Source organism: Peromyscus leucopus, chromosome 14, assembly GCF_004664715.2.
Source record: "Peromyscus leucopus breed LL Stock chromosome 14, UCI_PerLeu_2.1, whole genome shotgun sequence".
Classification (NCBI taxonomy): domain Eukaryota; kingdom Metazoa; phylum Chordata; class Mammalia; order Rodentia; family Cricetidae; genus Peromyscus; species Peromyscus leucopus.
The window spans coordinates 26,257,221-26,282,893 of NC_051075.1; the positions used below are offsets into that span (position 1 = coordinate 26,257,221).

Genomic DNA, 25,673 nt, shown 5'->3' on the forward strand with positions numbered 1-25,673 from the left:
TTGAGAAGGCTATTTTAAGAGATAATTAAAGCTAAGCAAGATAATAGGGACCTGGGAACCAATCCAATAGTTTTGGTATGTTTGTAATAGGCACTAGATTCTCCTCTCCCTCTCCCTTTCTTCCTCATTTTCCTCTTCCACTCTTCTCCCTTCTCTTTCCTGTCTCTTTTCTCCTTGTCTCTAAGAAAAGCCGGGAGAACACATAATGAAAAGGTGACTTTGGTAACCAAGAAAAGAGGTCACACTAGAAACCAAGCCTACTACACCTTTCTGTATTACCGAAGGCCGCTCAGTACAAGAAAATTGAGCAACCATGTTACTTTATGCAGAGAAAACCCTCCTGCTAAGGTAATACCTGTTCAAAGGCGTGAACAAAATGAAGAAGCCAAAACACAGCGATATCTAAAGGAAAAGAACACATGATAAGAAGGGGATGCTTGGGATGCTCAAAGAGATGTCAAGAAACCCAGTGTCTTAAGATGAGGATGAATGAGAAAGGCATTAGGAGCAAAGTAACCATGAAGACTAATCATTGTGATCTTTGAACTAGGACTTTGGTTTCTATTTTTAGGAGTTCCAAGGAGCCATGATATGGCTTAGAGATGGTTGATAGCACCTGAAAGGATCATAATGGCTACTGTACCATCATCCTTGATTCCATTTATAGGCAGTGTACCAGCCTAGACTGCCAGTTTTAAAATGCCATGTCTGATATGACTGCCATGCCTTAAATATATTGGTAGTTTTGGTAAAGGCCTCAATCCCTTCACATATCAATCTCCTTTGTAAATAAGAAACTGTTAATATGAAATTAAGTTCTCTCCTTGGTCTTTCACTCCAGGATTCCAAAAAAATTTAAGTAGATTTTACTATTATATTTGTTCTTTAATTAAAGTAGCAATTCTCAGTCAGGGGTGATTTTGCCCATTTGGCTATATTAGGTAATAATATCTGAAGACAAATTTTAATATTACAAACAGGGAGGGTATTTATACCCCTCTTGGCATCTACTAGATAGTGGCCAGGGATGCTGTTACATGTGTAAAGCCTTCAACAAATAATTATCTGCCAACAGCACTTTTGATGAGAAACTCTGATTCAGAGAACAGAAAATCTGCACATTTACATGTGTTCTGTTCATTTTAGCTGCTTTCCTGATGCAGATCTTATAGAGTTCCTGGTCCACTGATGATTATTATATGACACTATCTATTCTGAAGAATTTTGTGCCTTTATGCCTTTTGTAAGGGTATAAAAATTAAAATTATAAAAATCTGATTGCCACTGGACAACGGTGACACACTTGGAAAGCAGAGGCAGGTGGATCTCTGTGAGTTCAAGACTAGCCTGGTCTACAGAGTGAGTTCCAGGACAGCTAGAGCTACACAATGAAATCTTGTCTTGAAAAACCAAACCAAACCAAACCAAACCAAACCAAACCAAACAAGCAAACAAAATCTTATTGCCAAGAAGAATAAGGAGGTATAGTTAAACCTTTCTGGAAACACCCTCATTGGTAATCATTTTGATGAGGTTTATTCCTAGGTATTTAGGAATTTGTTTTGAGACAGTCTCGTTGTAGCTTTGACTGGCTCTGAACTCATGATGTAGACCAGGTTAGCCATGGAGATCTGCCTGCCTCTGCTTCTGACTGAAAGGATTTTTTGGCAAAAGGGTATCCTGGTAATCAGAGAGCCCAGAAATGCCACAGAATCATATGCTGTGGATATCGCTCTATATAAATAAAATATTGGCCAGTGACCAGGCAGAAAGTATAGGCGGGACAAGGAGAGAGGAGAATTGAGAGAACAGGAAAAAGGAGGGAGAGACAGTGTCAGCCACTGCCAGGACAAGCAGCATGTAAAGATGCCGGTAAGCCACGCATGGCAAGGTATAGATTTATAGAAATGGGTTAATTTAAGATATAAGAACAGTTAGCAAGAAGCCTGCCATGGCCATACAGTTTACAAGTAATATAAGTGTCTGAGTGATTATTTTATACGTGGGTTGTGGGACTGCGGGGCTTGGTGGGATCTGGAGAGAAGCTCTCAAGCAACAATCATATCACACAATAAACCTTACACAAGAGATTTATTGAGGGATGGGGAAGTCTGTCTCTGAGTGGGGATAGAAAAAAGAAACCAGGCCATGGTGGTTTGGGCTTTATAGGAGGTAAGGAACATGTGCACAAGGAAAATACAAGACCATGGTGACAGTAGAAACATGTCATATTGGCTGTTAATGATGAAGGGCTGCTGGCACTGAGTCACTGAAGTCAGGGTGGAGGTGGGGCAGTGTCTGGTTCTGGAATATGGGTGGTTCTCAGCTGACCAACATGGACGGCTAGGATTAAATGTGTGTACAACCATTGGCACCCCTAGTTTTCCATCAGAACCTCTAGCTTACCCCTGCACTATCCAGAAAGTCCTCTCTCTCTCCCTCTCTCTCTGTGTCTCTCTGTGTGTCTGTCTGTCTCTGTCTCTGTCTCTCTCTTTCTCTCTCTCTCCAAACGCCACTCACTCAGAGAGTCTCCTAACAAAGAAAAGACGCCAAAAAGCCCAGTTCTGCATTATGGCAATTGTTGCAACTTCCTCCCCTGTTGCTGCCAGCAGACCAAATCCCAGCTCAACCATTCAGCTTTTGACCATACTTGAGTACAAATCCAGATTTTGCCAGACACATCACCATCCCTTGCTTACAACCTATAAAGTCTCCTGCTTCAGTTTAGGGGCACAGCTTCTCCAGCCTCAATCTCTGGGACTGAAGAACTCACCTGAGAGTTGCTTTTCTCAAATAAACCTGTTGTTGTATTTTCAATTTGACTTAATCTGGCTTACTGCATTGGTGGAGAAATTTATTATGGGGGGCAGAAAACTTATAACCTAGGTATTTTTAAAGTTATTGTGAAGTGTGATTATCTTCCTGATTTTCTTCTTCAGTATGTTCATTTTGGTATATAGAACATCTTATGCTAATGATTTTTTATCTTGATTTTTATAATCAGGTACTTTGCTAAAACCATTTATTAGATCTAAAAGTTTTCTGGTAGAGTTTAAAGGCCTTTTAAGTATTGGGTTATATGCCTGCAGTCTTATAGTAAGGCCATAAGAGCCATTTCTAGTCCTTACAGGAAAAAAAAAAATACAACTCAAATATCAGGCCACAAAATTACAAAATCCCACCAATCCCTGAGCTTGTCCCAAGATTAGGGCATAAAACCCCACCCATCCCAAGCCATCCTCACCCAAGAAACCCTATATAAAGCCTGCCTCCCGCTCAGTCCTTGTTGCTTCTCTCCCAAGCAGAGGCAGCCACCCTCCTCTGTCTTTCCTAATAAATCTCTTGCCTGAGGTTTGATGTGTGGTGTGACTGTGGTATTCCTTGGATCCTGATTGCCAGGGCCTTTCCCTTCAGAGCTGAAATCCTTGCATTGGGGAAACCTTTTCCCCTCAGAGCTGTAACACTTACAACTTGCAAATTGTGATGATGTGGTTTCTTACTGCTCATACCTCACTTATTTCTTTCTCTTGCCTTATTCTGAGATTTCAAAAACTATATTGAATAAAGGGAGGGGAAGTGGACCGCCTCTCTCATTACTGATTTTAGAAAAAAAAATGTTTTCAATTTTTCCCATTTAGTATAATGTAGGCCACATGTCTGTAATATTTAGCCCTTATGTTAAATCAGTTTCTTCCATTCCTAGTTTCTCCAGAACTTTATCATGAAGGGAAGTGTGACTCTGTCAAAGGCCTTTTCTGCATTTATTGGGATGATTTCTGTGTGTTGGATTCCTTTTAAGTATCTTCTGCAAAGTGAATGTGATGGTCATGAATTGCTTTAGTTGATTGTCTTTGGAGATTCTCCATCAATTTTGAAAGATTATTTTTTAGGTTATATTAATGTCAGAATGTATTTACTCACAGAGCTTGGAATATGCCATTGTATGCTTTCCCAGTTTTTGAACTTTCTGCTGAGAGGTCTGACGCTTACAAGTTAGCATTTCCTTTCACGATTTTTGACATTATTTATGTGTCTTAGCATTTTGACTCTAACGTATAGTGGAGAGGTTCTGTTTTGGTCATGCCTACATGGGATTCTAAATGTCTCTTGTTCTTTGTCTTAGTTACTTTCCAATTGCCCCGACAAAACACCATGACCAAGGCAACTTATAAGAGGAATCATTTATTGGGGGTTTACAGCTTCACATGGTGAGTGTCATGACAGAGAACATGGAAGCAGACAGGCAAACACAGCCCCGGAACAGCAGTTGAGAGCTTACATCGCCCCCCAGACACACACACTTTTTATTGAAAATAAATCATTACCTCACATAATATGTTCTGATTACTCTTCATCTCCCTCTATTCCCACCAGTTCCTTCCCACCTCCCCTCTCATCCAAATCCACCCCTTTTTCTGTCTCTCATCAGAAAAGAACAGATTTCTACGAGATAATAAAATATTACAAAATAAAATATAATAAGCTAAGACAAGACTCATCATACTGGAGTTGGACAAGACAAACCAACAGAAGGAAAAGAGCCCAAGAGAAGACACAAGAACCAGAAACTCCCTCATTTGCACACTCAGGAATCCCAGAAAAACACCAAACTGGAAGCCATAATATACATGCAGAGGACCTGGTGCAGACCTGTGCAGGCCTTTGCATGCTGCTTCAGTCTCTGTGGGTCCATATAAGCCTTGGAGAACTTACATCTTAAGAAACAACCATGAGGTAGAGAAGTCTTATTGGGAATAGTTTGGGCTTTTGAGACCTCCTTGCCAGTGACACACCTCTAATAAGGCCACACTTTTTAATCCTTCCCAAACAGTTCCAAGCATGCAAATATATGAGCCTCTCAGGTCCATTCTCATTCAAACTACCTCATGCTTGGATGCTCATTGTGTTCTCTAGATTCGAGGAAATTTCTGGTGTAATCTCATTGAATGGGCACACTATGCATTAGTTCTTAACTCAGCATCTTTTTTATCCCATGTATTATGGTCTAAGTGACGCTCTATAGTTTCATGCATCTGGCCATTTCATCCCCAACTGGTAGCACTGTTCTAGGAAGTCATGGAGCCTTTTAGAGGTAGGACCTAATAAGAGAAACTGAGTCACTGAAGGCCGAGTCTTGTAGGTTACAGCTGAGCCTCTCTTCTGGCCCCATTCTCCATCTTTGCTTCCCAGTTACCAACGTGATGTGCGGCCACAAATTCCCACAGCCATGGAGTCATGAACTACCATGTCTTTACTGTCTTGGTGGACTGCATACCTTGCAAACTGTTAGCCGTAACAAGTCCCCTTTCTTGTAAGCAGCTTTGTCATGTATTTATTATGAAAAGTAAGGAAAACACCACGAATTCTTCTTTTGTCTTTTCACTCTGTCCCAGAGTTCTCAAAGTTTGCAGGCATGGTTAGTGGTTTGTCCTTCCTTCCTTCCTTCTTTCCTTCCTTCTTTCTTTTCTTTCCTTCTTTACATCCAAACCATATTTCCTAAAGCCATTGTTCATTTTTAAGAGGAGGCTTTTGGGAACCAGGTGGTGGTAGCACAGCACACCTTTAATCCTAGCACTTGGGAAGCAGAGGCAGACAGATCTCATTTTTTTTTTTAAGGTAGGCTTTTGAATTCAAGGGTTTTAACTATTTCAGCATTTTTTTTGTTATTCAGTAATTGAGGGATTTTGTCTGTGTTTTTTTAGGATGACTCATGTCACCTTGACTTTTCATGTTTCTGTGTTATAAGTTGTGTATATATTGGGATGGGCATTGATTTGGAGGTCTTCTTGATAAGTGCCCTTTTCATGACGGCACAACTCTCCAGAAGTTTTGTGAGAGGAGAAAAGAAGCTGCTGTCACAGCAACACACCAGACTAGACTAGACTAGACCAGACCAGATCAGAACAGACCAGAGAGAAAGACAATCAAAATTAGTGAAAACTACTAACTACCAAAACACAGCAAGAAGAAGGAGAGAAAACCCAGGAGATGGAAAAAAAATTGATTGTACAGTAAAGAAAAATGCACTAAAAATTAAATATTTATAAAGCAGAATAAACTACAAACACAAAGATTTAAGATAAAATAAAAGCAATGATATATATATATATATATATATATATATATGATAAGGATCATAACACATAAAAATGTAATTTTTCAAATGGTAAAGTAGTGGACCAGCTCCTTTATTCGAGTCTGCCAAGTGGAGTGGATGAAAGGAAAAGATGGAATCTTTTCTCTTCCCTCTCAGGACCGTGCCCAGCCCAGAAGGGTCAGGGCTGCTACAGTTTTGGAACCTCCCTTTTCTGCATTCAACACTTAGCTTGCCTCCCCTGGGCTGGGCAGTTTCTCACTTGCTCCAGAGTGTGCTTTGGGTTGGCTCATGTCCAGGACAAGGGATGTATCTCAAGTGCACTCGAGACTGGAAAAGGCAAAGTGCTGAGTGCTAAGCTGGAAAAAAATCCACCTTTCCTCTCATTTCCTACTCTTCATTCAATGGCCTGTAAGAGGGTTGAGGTTGTGAATCTAAGTACCTGGACTGAGCTTCAGAGTCTTTGGCCCTAGCAGTAAACCATGAGGCAGAGAGGCACATCAGGCCTGGAAGCCCATGCCTGTAGATTCCAGGCTCTTGGTCTCCATATGATCCTCAGGTTGGTGGAGTTTGCTTCTTACTCCAGAGGGCAGGGCCACCATCCATATTTCCCTTCATAAGGTCTTACTGCCTGAACTCTGCCTCCCACTCAGAGGCTGTGGCTGTCACTAGGTTCTCTGACTTGTGGCTAGTTTGTATTTTCAGGCCCTCAGGGTAGTTCAGTCTCAAACAAGAGACCTCCTCTCATGATAGTGCCTATGTAAAGGCTGCTGAGATGAGAGAGTGAGAACTTACACTTAGCCTCCAAAGCTGACCAGTCACACCTAATTTTCCAACTGGGTTTGATACTTAGGGGAATTGTAAGCGTATCCTAGTCTCTTTTTGTCAAGGTCTCCTCCTGACATGTGGTTGAGACTGATGTGTTTCTTCCCCTGCTGTGGGAAGCCAGAGTGGGAGCACACACTGTTTCCTCTCCTTCAATGCATAGCATTTTGGTTTCTCTGCTTATCTCTTGGGCCGTGCCTTTCAATTCTGTGTATCTCGCTGGCCCAGGCTTATCCTTCTTTACCTGGCCAGTAAATGCTGAAGTTCCAGTCCTTACCCTCTTCTCTTGTTACCTACTAGACATTCTTTTGGCTACCCAGTTCCATGGTTTTCCTTAGAATTGCATGTACTGATTGACATATCTTACCTGTAGTCTAGACTTATTCACTGAATCCATACTGTCTGTACCCATGCCTGTTTTACATTCTCAACCTCACTAGAAACCCAAATTGAACTTAGATAAGATTCCATACTCTAAGATTCTGCCCCTGACTCTAACATCCTTGTTATCCTTCAGTATTATTTCACTCTTAAATTCATCCTGACTTACATCTCCAAGTCTTTCAAAATCAGAACAGTCTTCTCACTCCCAAATTTTCCTCATATTTGTGTTTATTGTCAACAAACTCTTATATTTTCAATATTTTAATTATATTGTCTCTGGATTTTCCCTTCACTGTCTTGCTCTAACTAAACTAGAAGACTCTTGTTTTCTTACTACCTTCTGGAGTGAAAACTCTCTATCTCCCATATTATCAAACTCCATTCTCACTTCAAAACCATATCCATTTCTTCAAGTTGGCTTTTCCATAAACATTTTAATCGACAATTTTTGTATATTTATCATGTATATGTTGTATTGAAATATATACATCGTGGAATGGCTTAATCAGACTACTTAGCACATTTATTTCTGCACATACTTTTAACGTTTCTATTTTTAAAACATATTTCCTTAGAAATTTTAAAAACATAAAACTCACTGTTATTAACTAGCTTCACCATGTTGCGTGAAAATCTATTAAACACATTCTTCCCATTTAACTGAAATTTTAGCCTGCTATAGCTTCATAGATTTTGGCAGAAAGTCTGAGATCCCTGGGGGCAGGCAGATAGCAATAACTTTACTACTTATGACACAATCAGCATCTGAGCTTGAGCATCTCATCATGTCGGCTTTTCCTCCCTCAGCTTCCCTGGAGACACTGACGATGCAATCCCATGCACATGGTGCATACATAACAGGTTTGTCAGAACTGAGGTTCCAAACCTAACAGGGAATATATCTGCAGCTTCACAACCTTTTCCCCAGAGGAAGATGTTACCTTTATTGTGCCACCAAGATATGTGTCTGCCCCCTACACTGGAGTGAAACACGATACTTGCCATATTTGACTACACAATGTCTAAAAAAAAAAAGAAAGAAAGAAAAAGAAAAACAAACAAACAAACCAATCCAGTCCAGAACAACAGTTGTCCTAACACATGCAGAGATGCTAGAGACACATAAAGAATTGTCTCCCAAGACACACCCCCTCAGCTCCAGTGATCTTCTCTTGGCCTACATCTGTGTGTGTGTAGTGTATCTGTGTGTTGTGTGTGTAGAGTGTCTGTGTGTTGTGTGTGTAGTGTATCTGTGTGTTGTGTGTAGAGTGTATCTGTGTACATGTTTGGCAGCTGGCTTTAACTCTCAACTTGAAACAACCTAGAATCATGTGGGAAGAGAGCTTTAATGAGTGACTGTCTAGACCAGGTCGGCCTGTGGACATGTCCGTGGGGAACTGTCTTGACCCATAAGAAGACCTGCCCTAAATGCAGGGCGAAGCCTCTGGTGGCAGCCCAGGTGAAAATACATGGAAGGCTTCCTGCTGTTTTGTTCACTGGGTCTTTGCTCTCACCCTTGTTTCTCTCTGCTCTTTACTGTGGACGTGGTGTGTGCAGCTGCCTCTAGTTCTCCCTGGCTCTGGCTCTGCCTCTATGACTCCTCCACAGTCACAGACCATACCTTGATATTTTGAGCTAAAATAAGCCCTTCCTCCCTTAGTCACTTTTTGTCGGGGTATCTTGTGCAATAACAGAAATGAACCATGAACTTAAAACAACATGGTTTGGGGTGTGATCACATGCCTAGAGGTCAGAGGTCAATGCTGGGTGTCTTCTTTTGTAACTCTCCACCTTGTTGAGACAGGGTCTGTTACTGAACCCAGGGTTTACTGATTTAGCAAGACTAGCTAGCCAATGAGCTGCAAGGATCCATATGTCTCTACCTCCTCAGTGCTAGGATTTTGCTGGAACAAACTGCTTTGCACAGCTTTGCACATGGATGCTAGGGAAACTAACTTGGTTCCTCATGCTTGTATAAGAAGCACTTTCCTGAGTAAGCCATCTCCCCGACCCTTAGCCTACTTTTTGGCTTTTTCTATATGGACTTTGTCATCAACAACATCTCCAAAATACTGATTTTAAACATTCCAACTTTGAATGTCACCTTTGTACTTCTAATACTTTTCAGAATTACACTCTTCAGTTTCAAGTGTCTTAATACACAAACTCGGATAGTTCTCAATATCTACCTATCCTCCTTATTCTTCTTAACCTAGCAACAGATCTATCATTATAATCAATTCTCTGCACTTACCTCTTTCTACTGCTGTCCTAAACTTCAGAATCCTCTTGAAACACAACTTCTCCCCGTATCATATACATTTGATTAATCGAGTCTCTTACCACTCTTGGAGATCACCAATTCACCACTTCAAATTTCCTCACAACCCCTCACCTCCATTTCATTAAACACTTATCCTTGTTGATTAACGTTGTCCTTTTCATTATTCATAGGTCTGACAGAAGCAATCAGCATTGCCTAGTCTCCTCTCCTCCAAATCATCGTATCTTTCCAGACACGGATTCCCACTCTTGGATTTTTCTCCTGTTATAATGGGGAAACTGGTTATTATTATAAAATCCTGTTTCATTCAGACACACATAGTCACATATTGTATAATTCCACTTATTTGAAATATCCATGCATCCCAGTCAGAAAGCAGATTGGTGGATGTGGTGAAGTGAGAGTAAAGAGAAGAGTCGAATACAACATGGCTGCTGAGTGGGTACCTGGTTTATTCTTGGCCGTCTACCTGAATAACAGAGTGTTTCTAAAGGCAATGAGTTTATTTGGGAGTAAACAAGAGGGTTATAATCTGGGATACACAGGCCATCGGGGACCAAGAATCAATGCAAGGAGGCAGAGGTAAGAGGAAATTTGTGAAGGCAGAAGAGAGCAGTAGGTACTATTTGTTCTGAAACAGTTCATGAACAGAGACCGCGTTATTAGGCAAGTGATCTTGTATATTAGGCTAGCCGTCCTTGACTCCTGCAAGAAACCTCAGAATGGAAAGCTTTTGGGAAAAGTTGTTACAAGCTTATGAATGAAAGAGCCCTCAGGAGTTTCCGCAACAGTTTTTTTATCATAACATGTGCATGGGGCCCCTCATTCCCAACTAATGGTTTTCTTTTTCTATTTCAGTACAGTTTGAAACAAGTGACTCGTTTGATTCTGATAATACACAGAGGGTTGAAGAAGTAACTTGGGAGCTGGATAGAGATGGTGGCTCCACAACACTGAATGGACGAAATGGCACTAATTGTTCACTTTAGGATGGCCGTCTTTGGTTATCCAAATTTCACTTCAATATAATGAAAAATAGCCATTTCTTCTCACATTTAATTATTCTTGTCCCCTTCTCTCCTAATCATAATGGATAATAGGTAATCTTATATCACTGGTTTCTCATTTTTTTTTATTAGATGAGGCCCATCAACTCACAAGCATACTCTAATGTCTTAACTGATAATATCAATAAAACAAAAGCCTTCCCCCAATCCCTTGTGTACTGTATACACATTTTTTTTCTGGATAAATGAATTTAGATACCAACTTCCACTTCCTACTCCACTCCAGACCACGTGAGTCAGAAGCTGGAGATGGACTGCACTGTGTAGACAGATAGCAAGGAAGGCAGACAGATGACAGACATAGATCCACATATGCATGAAATTGTACATATTACATTCTGGTTACACATGTCCCTTCACTTCTGTCCTTCCACCACCATCAGCCACATTCCTCCTCCTCCCTACCGCCTTTTGCATCTTTCTGGTTTTTGATTTTGCTTTGTGACTCACTGGGTTTAATCGGGGCCACTTGTATGGGCACAGATATGGAGCTTGAGTAACTAACCAGTGGCTATGTCACTGATGACAATGTCCTCCTCTCCTCCACCAGCCCTTGACAGCTTTTAGCTCCCTCGAGTAGGGTGAGACCCATGAACCCTCCCCCATCTATGACTGAATGGTCACTGGCTCAGTTAAGTGCCCTATGTAGGCAATCCCAGTGGTCATGAGTTAGTGGGTGCCATGGCCCAGCAATGTACATCAGACATTTGTCTTAGTTAGGATTCTATTGCTGAGAAGGGACACCATGACCACAGTAACTCTTATAAAGGAACACATTTCATTGGGGGTGGTGGCTTACAGTTCAGAGGTTTAGTCCATTGTTGTTATGGTGGAAAGCATAGGCAGACATGATGCTGGAGAAGGAGCTGAGATCCTGAGAAGGAGCTTCATCCACAGGCAGCAAGAAGAGAATGCCACACTGAGTGTGGCTTGAGCATCTGAGACCTTAAAGCCAGCCTCTAGTGACATACTTCTTCCAACGAGACCACATCTACTCCCACAAAGCCACGCCTCCTAATAGTACCACGCCCTATTAACCTTTTGGGGCCATTTTTATTCAAACCACAGCAGTGTTTTATAGCTGCTTCTCTACCATTCAACACTCCCATTCTTTCTACTTCCTGTTCTATGATCTTCTCTGAACCTTAAAGGAGGTGATAGTGGTACTCTATTTAACGCTGAACACTCAGTGGTGACTTGTTCCCAGTATCTTGACCAGCTATCAATCTGTATTAACTGCCATTCATTGCAGAGAGAAGGTTCTTTGATCAAAGCACTAGTATTTGGGTATCTACCTAAATATTTAGGAGACAGTTTAACATGTCCATTTAGCAAAGCAATAGAGGTAGGTTTGCCCCTAGTTCACATCACTTCGTCAGCCACAGGCCTTTGAACAGGTTTATAGCACTAGGTGTGAACACCTGCCTACCACTGGAGCAGGCCTCAGGTCCAATAAAAATCAGTTGGTGCTTGTGGTGGCTTGAATGAGACATGTTTCTCCATAGTCTCAGGCATTTGAACACTTGGTCCTCATTTAGTGTTTGGGTAGATTTACATGATGTAGCCTTGTTGGAGGAAGTATGCTACTGGGGGCAGGATCTGAGATTTAAAAAGCTCCCAGCACTTCCAATTTCATCTCTGTTTCATGCTTATATACTGTTTCAGTCACCGTCCTGCTTACTGTCATGGCTCCACTCTGTCATCATGGGCTCTTATCCCTCTAGAGCCATATGCCCAAATAAACTCTTGATTATATAAGTTGCCTTGGTCATGGTGTTTTGTCACAGCAAGAGAAAACCAGTACAATTGTCCCACAAACAATCACGTTACTGTTTTACCAGTGAGCACCTCTTGCCTGGCATGTTGGTATTATAGCATGCAAGGTTTAAAGCTAGGGACAACAGTTTCTGACTTTTCTCCCCAGTTACCTGCTGGTGGGCAGGAAACGTGCAGCTCAGTTACAGCATGGTTTTCCTGTATTCTGTTACCGAAGAGTATCTTCAATAATAGGATCGCACTATGTAGTTCTGATGGTCAACCAATGGTAATGGCTATAACCTGTGTAGTTTTGGAGCCCCACAAAGCCTTCTTGGTCATCGACTCCTAGGGTGGTGTCTCACATCTGGCATTAGGATTTTCATTTAACCCATTGCTTCGAGGATTGACATTATCAATCCATGCATGGTGCCTCCACTCAAAGTCTTTAAAATCATGTTATTAAAGTTAACTTAAAACACAGTGGGTTGGGAAGCCAGCCACAGGCTTGCCCAGTGCCCATGCCCCTGGCCATCACCACTACAAGTATGTGGTGGAGAAATGGGAGAGAAGGTGAAGCACAGTGGTTAGTGCACTGTGGAGAGAGGCGGAACTGAAGACATAATGGCAGTGAGGAATAGGCTGCAATAGGTGGTCTACACTGCCACCCAGGGTCAAGTAATGCCTGGGCCTGTGTGCCACCAAGGTTCATGTCTGGGTCCATGGCCCTACTGCAACTGGGGTCTGTGTTGATGTCTGTGGCCCATGTTGCCAGAGAAGGCCGTATGGATGCTTGTGGTCTGGTCTACCACCTGAGGTCATGTTGATGTCTGAGGGCCATACTGCTGCCAGGGCCATACTAATCTGAGTGCCCGATGCTACCCCCAAGGCCATGGTGACATCCGGACCTAAGCCAAGGGTCATGTCTGGGTCCGTGGCCCAACTACAGTCAGGGTCTGTGATGATGTCCATGGCCCGTGTTACCACCAAAGGCCACGCAGATGTCTGGGGTCTAAGCCGCCACGTTGGTGTCTGAGGGCCATTCTGTCACTGGGACCCTACCAATCTGAGTGTCTTGTACTGCCACCCTGGGTCATGGCGATGTGTGGGTTTGAGCTGCTGCCAAGGCCCATGTCTGGGTTGGCGGTCCTACCTCAGCTAGGATGTGTGTTGATATCTGTGGGTCCTGTTGCCATTGGAGACCATGGGAGAACTAGTCCTGCTGCCTCAGCAGGAAAAGCTGCTCCCTCCACCACTTGCTGGCTCTGACAACAGGGTTGTTGGCCCCAATGGTGTAGGCCCCCGAGACCTGGCCCTGACCCTTGCCTGAGGAGGACAGTTCCAGTGGAGGCCCAGATCGACCAATTTGGCTACCCCGCCCCAGGCCCAATCCAGGGCTTTTGAGTTGGCCCACTAACATCTATGACCTGCTGTTGTGCAGGAAGGGACTGGGTCTGTGGAACCATAGCTGCATGATTTCCATGACCAGAGCAACAGCCGGATGTCGGAGAGAAGTTTCAGTGAGGGTCGGGGGATGATGGTGTACCAGAAGCCAGAGGCCTTGAAGTCATTGCCAATGAGACCAACAAGTCATTGCAATGAACATTTGCAAGTTAAAGCAGTCTGGCCAGAAGGGTCTGCTGTGTGACTCACCTCAGCTCCCAAGGCCACTACAAGGAGTGGATATGTGATGGAGAGGCAGGGAAGACTAAGGAGCGAAATGTTATTTGTTTTTTTTTTCCCCCTGGGGGATGCTACAAGGGTGGAGGGTGGACATGGAAGATCTGGGAAATGAGTGGGCTTGGGGTGCATGATATGAAATTCCCAAGGAATCAATTAAAGGATTATAAGGGGAAAAAAGAGCACACACACACAGTGGGTTCCTATGTGACTTCCTCATCAAGCCTCAGTTTTGGTTAACCATTCCCATATACCTTACCTTCTCTCCCACACTCCCGCACCTATTTCTCCCTTACCACACCTCACGTTCCCTCCTTTTATTTTCATAGCACATATGTTCTGCAGTCTCCATCAGCCTTCAGGCCTCTGCTCCTGACCCCCTTGCCATTCATTTTTTTTTTCTTCTTGCTTCCAGGTCTTCTATAGACATTCCAATTTAGACAATTTTAAAAACTAGAATTTGTGATCCACATATAAGAATATGTGGCATTTGACTTTCTGGACCTTGTTACCTCACTCAGAGTTTACTTACTTGGTTCCATCCATTTTCTTGCAAATTTATGATTTTATTTTTATAGTTGAATAAAATTCCATTGTATATATGTACCATTTGAATATCTGTTCACCTGTTGGTGCTATCTAGGCTTCTCCATTTCCTAGCTATTATGAATAGTGCAGAAATGAACACAGATGAGCTCTGTAGGAGAATACAGTGTCCTTTGAGTTCTACAGATAAGTCAAATGGTGTTGTAGAATATCATTTTAACTAGGCAAAGATGTGTCACTTTCGTTTATGCTGCATTTGTTTAGTGATGTAAGGATGTGTGTTTAATTATGTAAAGATATGTTGCATCTGTTTCACCTTGCCTGCTGAAGACATCTGATTTGTCTAATAAAGAGCTGAATGACCAATAGGGAGGCAGAGAAAGGATAGGTGGGGCCAGCAAGCAGAAAGAATAAATAGGAGGAGAAACTGAGGCTTAAAAAAGAAGAAGAAAGAGAGGAAGAATGAGAGGGGAAGAGAGGAGAGAACAAAGGAGACGCCCGGGGCCAGAAGCCAGGCAAGTGCCGGCCAGCAGACACCAGAAGCAGTGAAAGTAAGATCTACAGAAAGAAAAGGAAAAAGCCCCGAGGCCAAAAGTAGATAAAGAGAAACAGGTTAAAGTTAAAAGAGCCAGCCAGAAAAGAGCTAAGCTAAGGCCGAGTGTTCAAAACTAATAATAAGTCTCTATGTCATGATTTGGGAGCTGGTTGGTGGCCCAAAAGAAAAAGCCTGGTACAATATGGTAGTTCTGTTTCTAGATTTATAAGAGACCCCCAAAGCTAATTTCCAAAATGGCTGCAACTTCTTTTCCCATATTTATGCCAATACACGCTGTCATTTGTTTTCTTGATGATGGTCATCCTGCGTGTGATGAGGTGAAATACTGGGAAAAGTTGTAATCTGCATTTCCAGATGGCTAGAGATTTTGAACACTTAAGTATTTACTAGCTGTTTGTGTTTCTTCTTTTGAGAACTTTCTGTTCAGTTTCCTCGCCCATTTTTAAATTGGGTTGTCTTCTTGGTATTTAGTTTCTTGAGTTCTTTATGTATTCTAGGGACCAATCCTCTGTCAAATGTATAACTGTTAAAGATTTTCTACCATCCTGTGGGCTACCGCTTCAGTCAGTTTTGGTTTTCTGTACAGAAGCCTTTTAGTTTCATGAGATCCTACCTACTTGTTGATTGTTGGTTCTATTTCCCTGAACTTCCACAGTCCCTCAGAAAGTCCTTCCTTACCTTTATGCACTTAAGGGCACTTCCTACTTTTTTCTCTAGTAGTTTCTCAATAGCAGGTCTTAGGTTGAGGTCCTTGATCCATTTGGAAATGGATTGTGTGCAGGGTGAAATATAAAGATCTAGTTGCATTTTTCTGCATGTTGATATGCAGTTTTTTAAAGCAAAGTTTGTTGAAGATGCTGTCTTTTCTTGAATATGAATCTTTGGCATCTTTGTCAAAAATCAGGTAGATTTCTGTCCTACTTTTATTTCAGTTGCTGCGATAAATACCATAACCAAATGCAACTTGGGGAAGAAAGGATTTTTATTTTGGCTTATAGTCCAACTGAAAGGAGTCAAGGCAGGAGCTTGAAGCATAGAGAAATGCTGATTATTGTCTTGTTCAGTTAGCTTTCTTATACAACCTAGGCCCATATACCTAGAGCTGGCACCACCCACAGTGGGCTAAGCCCTTCTATATCATTTAGCTGTTAAGAAAATGCCACACTGATATGGCTACAGGCCAATATAATCAAAACTATTCTTCAGTTCATGTTCCCTCCAACCAGTGACTCTAGGTTTGTGTGAAGTTGACAGCTGAAACTGTTTCAGAGCAGCTGCTTGGATTTATATCTATGTACTCAATTCTACTCCATTGATATGTCTGTTTTTTGCCAATACCACGCTGTTTTAATTACTATTGCTATATAATATAACTTGAAATAAGGTATGATGATTCTTCCTGCATTGTTATTATTATTTTTTAATATTTTTTGACACAATTCTCTGGAAATTTTACATCATTTACCCCAATCCTGCTTATGTCCCAGTCCCTTCATATCCACCCCTTACTACTGCAGCATGCCCCCCCAAAAAGAATCTCCCAAAATTGAATAAAAACAAAACAAGACAAACAAAAAATACCCCCACCTTGCTTCCAACACCTCTTCATTCATCCTAGTGGCATCAGGATGATGATGTCACCCAGCATACCCTTCTGTCTAGTCAACCCCTCTCACAAAATGTTCATTGTAATGACTCATTGGTCTGCTTCAAGGCCTCTGGCACCCCATCATCACTGGACCCTCACTGAAACTCCTCTGGGATATCCTGCTGTTGCCCGGAGACATGGAGATCCTGTGGTGATTGTTCTGCAGGACCAGTCTCTACACAAAGTCCAGCAAGTCATAGATGAAGTAGATGTCAGGGTGGGCCAAATCAAGGCCTAAGATGTGGGTCTGGGTGGTAGCTGAGCTGGTTGGTCTGGGCCATTGAACCAACCCCCTCAGGTGAAGGGCAGAGCCAACTCTCCTAGTCTCACGCCACTGGGACCAGTTCTCCTGTTGAAGTGTCCAGTGAGAGGCATGGCCAGCTATCACAGGGCCAGTGAGGGCTGGCTGGCTGAGCACAGCCCTCAGATTTCAACACACCTGGTTCCTGTGACCCCCCTGTGGTAACGTGGGCCATGGACATCACCACAGATCGAAGCGATAGCAGGAACACAGACTCAAGCATAGCTCTCTGCAGCGGGCTGGGTCCGGATGTCACCATGGCCCTGGTGGCAGCACAGGCCACCTAGATCAGCATTGCCCTGATGTAAGACTTATGTGTGTATCTATATCTATATATCTATATCTTGATGTGTGGGGAAGGGTCTGTATAACTCTGGTTGGCCTGAAACTGGCTTTGTAGATCAAGCTAGCCTTGATCTCACAGAGATTCACTCCTCTGCCTCCCAAGTGATGGAATTAAAGGCATATGCCACCATGCCATGCCAAGGAAGGTTACTGATTTTTGTGTTATATATTAATTTTGTATCCTGATGAAAGTGTTGTTACAGAGTGTTTTGGGTTTCTCATTTATAAAGTCCTTTCATTTGAAAACAGATATGTTGACTTCTACTTTTTCTATTTTTAATCATTTAGTCTCTTGTCTTATTGATTTAACTAAAGCATCAAGCACTATATTGAATTAGAATGGAGAGAGTGAACACCTCTGTCTTGTTCCCAACCCCAGTGAGAATGTTTGGGTTTTTCTCTATTTAACATGTGGTTGCTATAGATCCATCATATATAGTTTTTGTTATGTTGTGATATGTCCCCTTCTTCCTTAGCCTCTCAAAAGATTTTATCATGAAGGAATGCTGGATTTTGACAAAGGCCTTTTCTGCATCTATGGAGATAATCATGTGATTTCTGTCTTTGAGTGCATCTATGTGATAAATTACTGATTTATTTGTGTCAAATCACTGAAACAAAGTCACCTTGATCGTACTTAATGATTTGTTTGATGTGATCTGGAATTTTGATTGCAGGTATTTTACTTAAAATGTTTGCCTCTGTGTTCATTGGAGGCATCAGTCTGCAGATTTTGTTGTTTCTTTATTGGTTTTTGTTACAGGGTAACACTGGGTTCATAAAGCATTTAGAAGCATTTGTTCATTTTCTGTTTTACAGAATAATCTTAGTAGTATTGGTTTTAGTTCTTTTGAAGCTTGGAAAATTATCTAGTTCTAGAATATTTTAATGGGGATTTTTTTTTATTACTGCTTTAATTTCATTGCTGGCTACAGATTTGTTTAGATTATTTATTTTAGTAGCCCTCCACTTGGCTTTCACTTACAATCCATTCACTAGCAAAGAACCCCAAGAGTAATAAGAAATGACAAGGCTCATTTTGAGTTAAAGGGCAGAGTACTTTCTCTTTCTTTAGAGCAAGAAATTGTCACCCACAACAAAACTGGAGTTCTGTATACAGGCAAAACCAGATGCAATGTCTGTAACTTAGAAAATCTACTGTGTACTGTATCATCTCTACCCTACCATCACCCAAGTTACCTCCCATATATTTACAGTGATTATTTATCAGGACAATTCACTGAAATAAATGCCAACAACCACTGCTGTGCTGCCAAGTCCAAAGGTTACTTCTCTGACTTCATTTGGCTAAATTCTTCACTAATATTTGAAACTCATTTCCTTCCTTTCAGCCTTGTATTCCTTTGGCTTCTATGACACTATACTTTTCTGGACTTCTTCTTCCTTAATAATCTAATATTGGTCTTCTCTGTTGGCCCTTTCCTAATAGGTAGTCTTTAATGAGACTGGAATCCTCTAGGGATTGTGTCTATGCTCTTTTGTTTATAAGTATTTTCTTTTCAAGTGACCCCATCTAAGCCCCAAGTTAAAACCAATACCCAATGCTGGAGACTCTACAATCTTGTTTCCAGATGTAGAAGGAAACATCTAAGTACCTTCTGAGCCCCCGGATTAAACAACCAATTATATGTATTAACATTCTTACTTTGGTATAAGTAAAGATAAAAATCTATTGAATTTGGCCATTGGAATAATCTTTTTGTACACTGTGAGAAAATGTGTCTGTTTTATTTCACTTGCTTCTGATTGGTTTAATTAAAAATTGGTTTAATAAAGAGCTAAACATCCAATAGCTAGGCAGGAGAGGATAGGTGGGACTTCTGGGCAGAGATGGGGACTCTAGGAAGGAATCTTAGGTGGGAGAGATTTGCAAGCCAGATGCAGAGGAAGTTGGATGTATGGTACTGAGGAGAGGTAACAAACCACGTGGCAGAACATAGATTAATACAAATGGGCTAAGTTTTAAAAGTTAGTTGGGAACAAGCCTAAGCTAAGGCCAAGCTTTCATAATTAATAAAAAGTCTCTGTCATTATTTAGGGGCTGGCAGTCCAAAGCTCAGCTATACTTATCATAACTTATTATAGAAATCTCTCAGACCCTTTCCTTTCCCTACATCTATTTCTGAAATGACATCACAATCCACCCAATGGTTCTTTTTAAAAACACAACAGTTATGTCTGACTAGAAGAGATCTTCTAATCTCTTCGCATCTTGCCAGTGGCACATACTATGAATTTTACCTTTAAAATACATCTTAGTTTGATCAACTTCTCTCCTGTCATCATATTAGTTGAGGCATATTATAGTTTGCTTGAATTACTTGAAAAGCTTCTAGATAGTTCTCCACTCATTATTCACCATATTTTCCTAATGACTTAAATTTCCTGTTAAAAAGCCTGCAGTAGTTTTCAGTTGCACTAAGAACAAAATCAAACTTATGGCATTTTCAAGGCTCTGTTTGATGAATGTCTCAATGTTCTGTCTTATTTTAACCCTCTCCATTCTGGTCCCAATTCAAGCTATCGGCAACAAATGCTTTTAAAAGTGGGAAACAATTCTTAACTGCTGACGAAGATAGGAACATTACAGCCATTTCTGAAGGCAGCATGACAGCTTTTTACGAAATGAAATCTATTCAAGTGACCCAGCAATTTTGCACCTTTTTAATTACCCAGATTAATCAGACCCTTATTTCTATATATTGCAGACAGATGTCTACAGGAATTTTATTCATAATTGTCCAAACCCGGATCCAGTTAAGATGTCCTTCAGTAGGTGGGTGGAAAAACAAATTGTTTTATATCATACTGCACAACATCATTAAAAATAATACAAGATAAACTATCAAGCATTGAAAATAAATGAAAATCCCAGAGACTTGGGTGGTACATTCCTGTAATCCAGAGACTTGGGAGGCTGGTGCAGGAGATGAGGAGTTCAAGGACATCGCTAGCAATACATTAAGGCAGAGGCCATTCGGGATACACGAGACCCTGTCTCAAAGACCAAAAGGAAAATAAAATACAGAAAGTTAAAGCTTCTACAGAATCTCAGATGAATATTGCTCAGTGAAGAAACTAGTCTAACAAGGCTATGCATTTGTGATTACACCTGCACTATACTTGGGAAAAGGCAAAAATTAAGGTGATGTTAAGGATCAGTAGTTTTCAGAGGTTCAGGAGAAGGGAGAGAAGGATAAAGAAGGGACACACTGGGAAATGTTAGGGGGATAAAATTTCTAATATTGTGATAGTGGGCACATGATATGGTGCATTAACAGATGCCATGGAGCTGCACTATGAATGGGCATACATCACACAACTTAGGTAAACTATGGACTGTAGTTAATAACAGGTCTTGGTGTTCTGGTGCTATGAAGAGACACCGTGACCATGGCAACGCCTACAAAAAGCAAGCATTTAATTGGAGCTTGCTTCCAGTTTCAATGGCTTAGTTCATTGCCCTCATGGCAGGGAACATGGCAGCATGCAGGCAGCTGAGAGTTCTACATCTGGATCCGCAGGCAGCAGGAAGAGAGAGACACTGGGCCTGGCTTGAGCTTTTGAAGACTCAAAGCCCACCCCCAGTGACACACTTCCTCCAACAAGGCCACACCTCCTAATCCCTCTCAAGCAGTGCCACTCTCTAATGACTAAGCATTTTAAATATATGAGCCTATAGGGGCAAATGTATCAGTCATTTTCACTAGATCTTAATAATACGGGAAACTTAAGGAAATAATTCTCTACAATCTGTTCAAGTTTCTGTAAGCTTAAAATTGCTTTAAGAAGCCTAGAGCCTAGCATGGTGGTGCATGCCTGTACACTTACCACCTGGAAGGCTAGGATAGAAGGAAAAAGTTTTAAGTCCAGTCTGGACTATGCAGTGAGAGCTTGTCTTTAAATCAGTCTGCTGCAAAGAGAAGCTTCTTTGATGAAGGGTGAAATCTGCACTTATCTGTGGATATAAAGATGAGTAATTAGAATGTAGTTAGGAATCATGCTGGTTCAGTGAAGTAGAAGTAATAGGTTATCCTCTTAGATCCATGTTCTCACTAGCTTTGGGAAGTTGGGTAGATTTCTAGTACCATGCATCACGTCCCTCCTGGCAAGTAATGTACATGGGAGTTGTGGTGGCTGAGTCGTTTTATACTCTTCTGACATGTATGATCCAGGTTAGATCCTTAACTGTGAAAAAAAAGTATTAAATGAGTCATGATGCCTTAGAGAAGTGTTTTATAAAAGGGGTATGTATCATGATGTTTAGAAAGTCATGAGACTTGCTTTGGACATTTTAATAGCAGCTATTATCTTTACTCTATGTTACTTTCATATCTTTATCTTCATTCCAGTCCAGAACACATCACTACATATGAACTGAAATTTTACTGCTGGCAAACTCCCTTTAGATATTCCCCAAGTAACTCACTCATCACACTTGCTATGGTTTGAATGAGAAATGTCTTCTATTGGCTCATATACTTAAACACTTTGTCCTGTTAAAGTCCTGGCAGGAATGGAGATATCCTAAAGAGATACCTTTGCTCTTCCTTTTGGCTGTCAGACTACTGAGGCAACGGAGCCTGAGACTTTGCAATTTTTCCAGAAGTCTCATACAAGACAAAGGCTAGAACCCTTGCACCAGCTAGGGGGAGATCTTGACCCTGGAAAGTGATTTCACGCAGTCTTGACAACTTAGCAATCCACCTTGCAGAAGAGTTTGAAGTTTGAAGGGCAGAACTACACTTTGAGTTCAGTTATGCAAATCTTTTGCCTCTAGTTAGGGCCCTGAAGATGGACTTGGGGGATAGGGAGAGATGCTTGGATCTCTATGTTTGTCTTCCCATTCTGTCCATATTGAATACATTTCCCTCTCTTTTATTATTACTTGTCTAACTGGCCTATTAAGGATAGGTGGCTGAGCCTGGCTTGTTAGAGATGCCTAGACTTTGATCTTGACTATGCCCAGTTGGATGCTTTTTTTGGAGGTTGTGGAACTTCTGGGAAGTGAACCTTTGCTAGAGGAAATCTGTCACTTGGCATTGTTTGTATAGCCCAGCCCCATTTTCCATTTGTTCTCGACTTCCAGACTGTGGATGCAGTGTGACCAGTCACTTGACCATCCTGTCACCATGGCATCATCACCATGATGGACAGTATCTTTTCTTAGACTGTAGTGGTATTTGCTCTGCCCGTCGCCTTGGGCTATATGGCCCCAAGGAGGCAGTGCTTCCTGCTGTTGTCCATGACCTCTTATAAGCAGGGAAAGGGGACATGAGAGAGAAAGTTCTGGAGGAGTATTTTATACATGCCCCTTCTCCCTGCTCCTGCCTTCGTGGTGGATTCACTCCCAGTCAGATCACAGGACAACTTCAGCTGTCTATTCCATTCTGTATTTGTGAGTGTATTTACTCAATTTATATCTTAATAAATTTATTACTCATTTAATAGACTCATGTCGATTGATTGTTATATAGACTATTGGCCCAAATAAAGCCTTCCTTAATTTGCTTTCGCTGGCTCTTTCATCACAGCTGAAAAGGCCTATGTCATGATTACTCCTCACTGCTCTTATCCAGGACTACAGTGAGAAAGAGCAGGAAGTGGAACACAAAGATATGAAAAAAATGTGCCATTTTTCTGAGCAAGTTTAAAGTTGCAGACAAGAAGGCTGCTAGGAAAGCAGCTGTGTTCATTAAAGAGATTAGTGACAACTAAAGAGAAATCTACTCTTCTCTGGGACAATAGGAAAGGTGTCCTGTGGGCAAGACCCCATCCATCAAAGGCCCCACCTTATGAATATCCAAATTCACCTGAATAGAAAGAGTGTGAATTGAGAATGCCAATGAAGGGGCTTCTCTGCAAAATAACAGGTGCCCATTAAGGTGTTTTCTGAGATCCAGCTTTAAAGGTACACAGCGGCCACTGTAACTCTATTTCAAGGTGGCCAAGAAGCTTTGTCCAAGTGGTACCGACTTGCAGGCATGAACGATGCAAGAGTGAAGGGGGTTGTGGAGGTTTGTGCTAAGGTTCCAGAAGGCTGAGGGGGCCAGGCAACATGTAGCAGCAGCAAGATTCTATGAAGAGGGCCTGAGAGGCTGTTGCATGGAGCTGGGAAGATGATATTGGAGATGCTCCACGCATGGAAGGGAGCCAGCCCATAAGGGAGTCCACACATGTAATAGGCAGTAGAGCTAGGGCCCACAGGGTTGTGCAAGGCTTTGGAGCCCAACCAATTTCAACAGCTGAATGTGGAACTTCAAGATTTTGTGTCTGCTGTGCTGAATTTCAGTGTTGCTTTGATATGATTTTTTTCTCTTGCTATCTTATACTTTTTGGAACACTATTGTATATTGGAAGTATACAATTTGATTTTTCATTTTGCAGGGTGTTGTTGGTTGTTTTTTACTCTTTACTCTTTGGGGGCGGGGCTGCCACTGAGCTCCCAAATGAATCACACCAAGGTTTATTCTTTATGAATGCCCGGCCTTAGCTTGGCTTGTTTCTTGCCAGCTTTTCTTAAATTATCCCATTTACCTTTTGCCTTTGGACTTTAACCTTTCTCTATTTCTGTATATCTTTTCTTCTTATTCCGTGTCTGGCTGTGTGGCTGTGTGGCTGCCTCCTTTTTCCCCCCCTGCTCCTTGATTTCTTTTTCTTCTGTTTATTCTCTCTGCCTGCCTGCCCTGCCTATCCTTTCTCCTGCCTTGCTATTGGTCATTCAGGTATTTATTAGACCAATCAGATGTTTTAGACAAAGTAACACAGCTTCACAGAGTTAAACAAATGCAAAGTAAAAGAATGCAACACATCTTTGCATCACTAAAACAAATGTTCCACAGCATAAACAAATGTAATACATCTTTAACTAATATTATACAACAACAAGGGCTGGTGATTAAGAAATTTGTTCCACCTCTTTTTTTGAAACTCTGTTTTGCTATGTATCCCAGGCTGTCTTGAAATTTATGATCATTCTTCAAAGGTTTATGATTACAAACATGATTATTACCAACATAACCATATTTTTAAATGGTATTTTATGTCTATAAAAATCTGATTCAACCCTGAGTAATGTAAAGCAATAAATAAATAAACTAAAAATGCATTTTTAGATTCCGGGTGGCAGTGGCGCACGCCTTTAATCCCAGCATTCCTGAGGCAGAGCCAGGCAGATCTCTGCGAGTTTGAGGCCAGCCTGTTCTACAGAGCGAGATCTAGGACAATTATTGGTTACATAAATAATGAAACTTTTTTGAATATTATACTCTATTCGCTCCAAATAATTTAATCCAGTTCTCTCATCTTTTTTTCCCCCCAAACTTCACACCCTTTTAGCACTTACTAATAAGTTCTTTTTACTTTGTTTACTAACTTTGGTGGTTATCACCAAAGTTTATGTTTATTCTCTGCTGGGGTTGGAAAAATTACTATTATTGATAATATTATGATCCCAACATCCAGAAGAGTACCTGACACCTACTATTCACTCAGTAAAGACTCAGAGAATATTAAGTAACTTTATTTAAATTAAAGTAACTTTGAAACTCAATACTAAACTGCCAGTGTTAAGTGGCCTGAAGTCCTCAGAACTAGGCTAAAGCAGGGGGCAGGAATTCTGCATCAGATTGGGCAATAGAGACATCACTTCTTTCTCTCTCGCTCTCAAAGGAAATACTTGAATCATTACCAGTTATATCAGTTCAGATAAAATTCCTTGTTACCCCTACACTCCGAAAAAAAAAAAATTACCCTTGGCGTTCAGGTTGTTCTTTTAAATCCTGAGACTGAACATTTTGAGAACGCGCGTAGTCTAGAATACACTCTTCCTAGTCCCGAAGTAAAAACTATCACCAGATTTAAAGCTCTTCTGACAAGTTCTTTGGCCAGCATCCAGGAGGTCTCACTTCGCAGCACATCCTTCCTCCCTTAACCCGCAAACCACACCCCACTGAAGGAAACCACAGTTCTGCCCAGTGAAGATCGTCCACGTGAGGCCGAGCACACGCACCACACGTCTCCCCTCCTCTAGCCAGACAGGAGTTGGTCTGGACAGCAGTCCGCTACTCCCCAGAGGAGGCGACCTGGGACCCGCAGTCCTCCCCAGCTCCTCTCAGCTTTCCCTGCGACCTGCAAGCTGGCCGGAAGCCCCGCCCCCAGGTCGCCA

The 25,673-nt window shown here is 41.6% G+C and overlaps 1 long non-coding RNA gene across 1 annotated transcript; it reads right to left on the bottom strand.

Moving 5' to 3' along the window:
* Positions 1-20,394: 20,394 nt before the first annotated feature.
* Positions 20,395-25,623, bottom strand: LOC119089053. The gene is made up of 4 exons (XR_005092900.1): positions 25,259-25,623; positions 21,595-21,694; positions 21,338-21,464; positions 20,395-20,500 (listed from the first exon to the last, which is right to left on the bottom strand). It is a non-coding gene; the product is annotated as an uncharacterized LOC119089053 (long non-coding RNA).
* Positions 25,624-25,673: the final 50 nt, after the last annotated feature.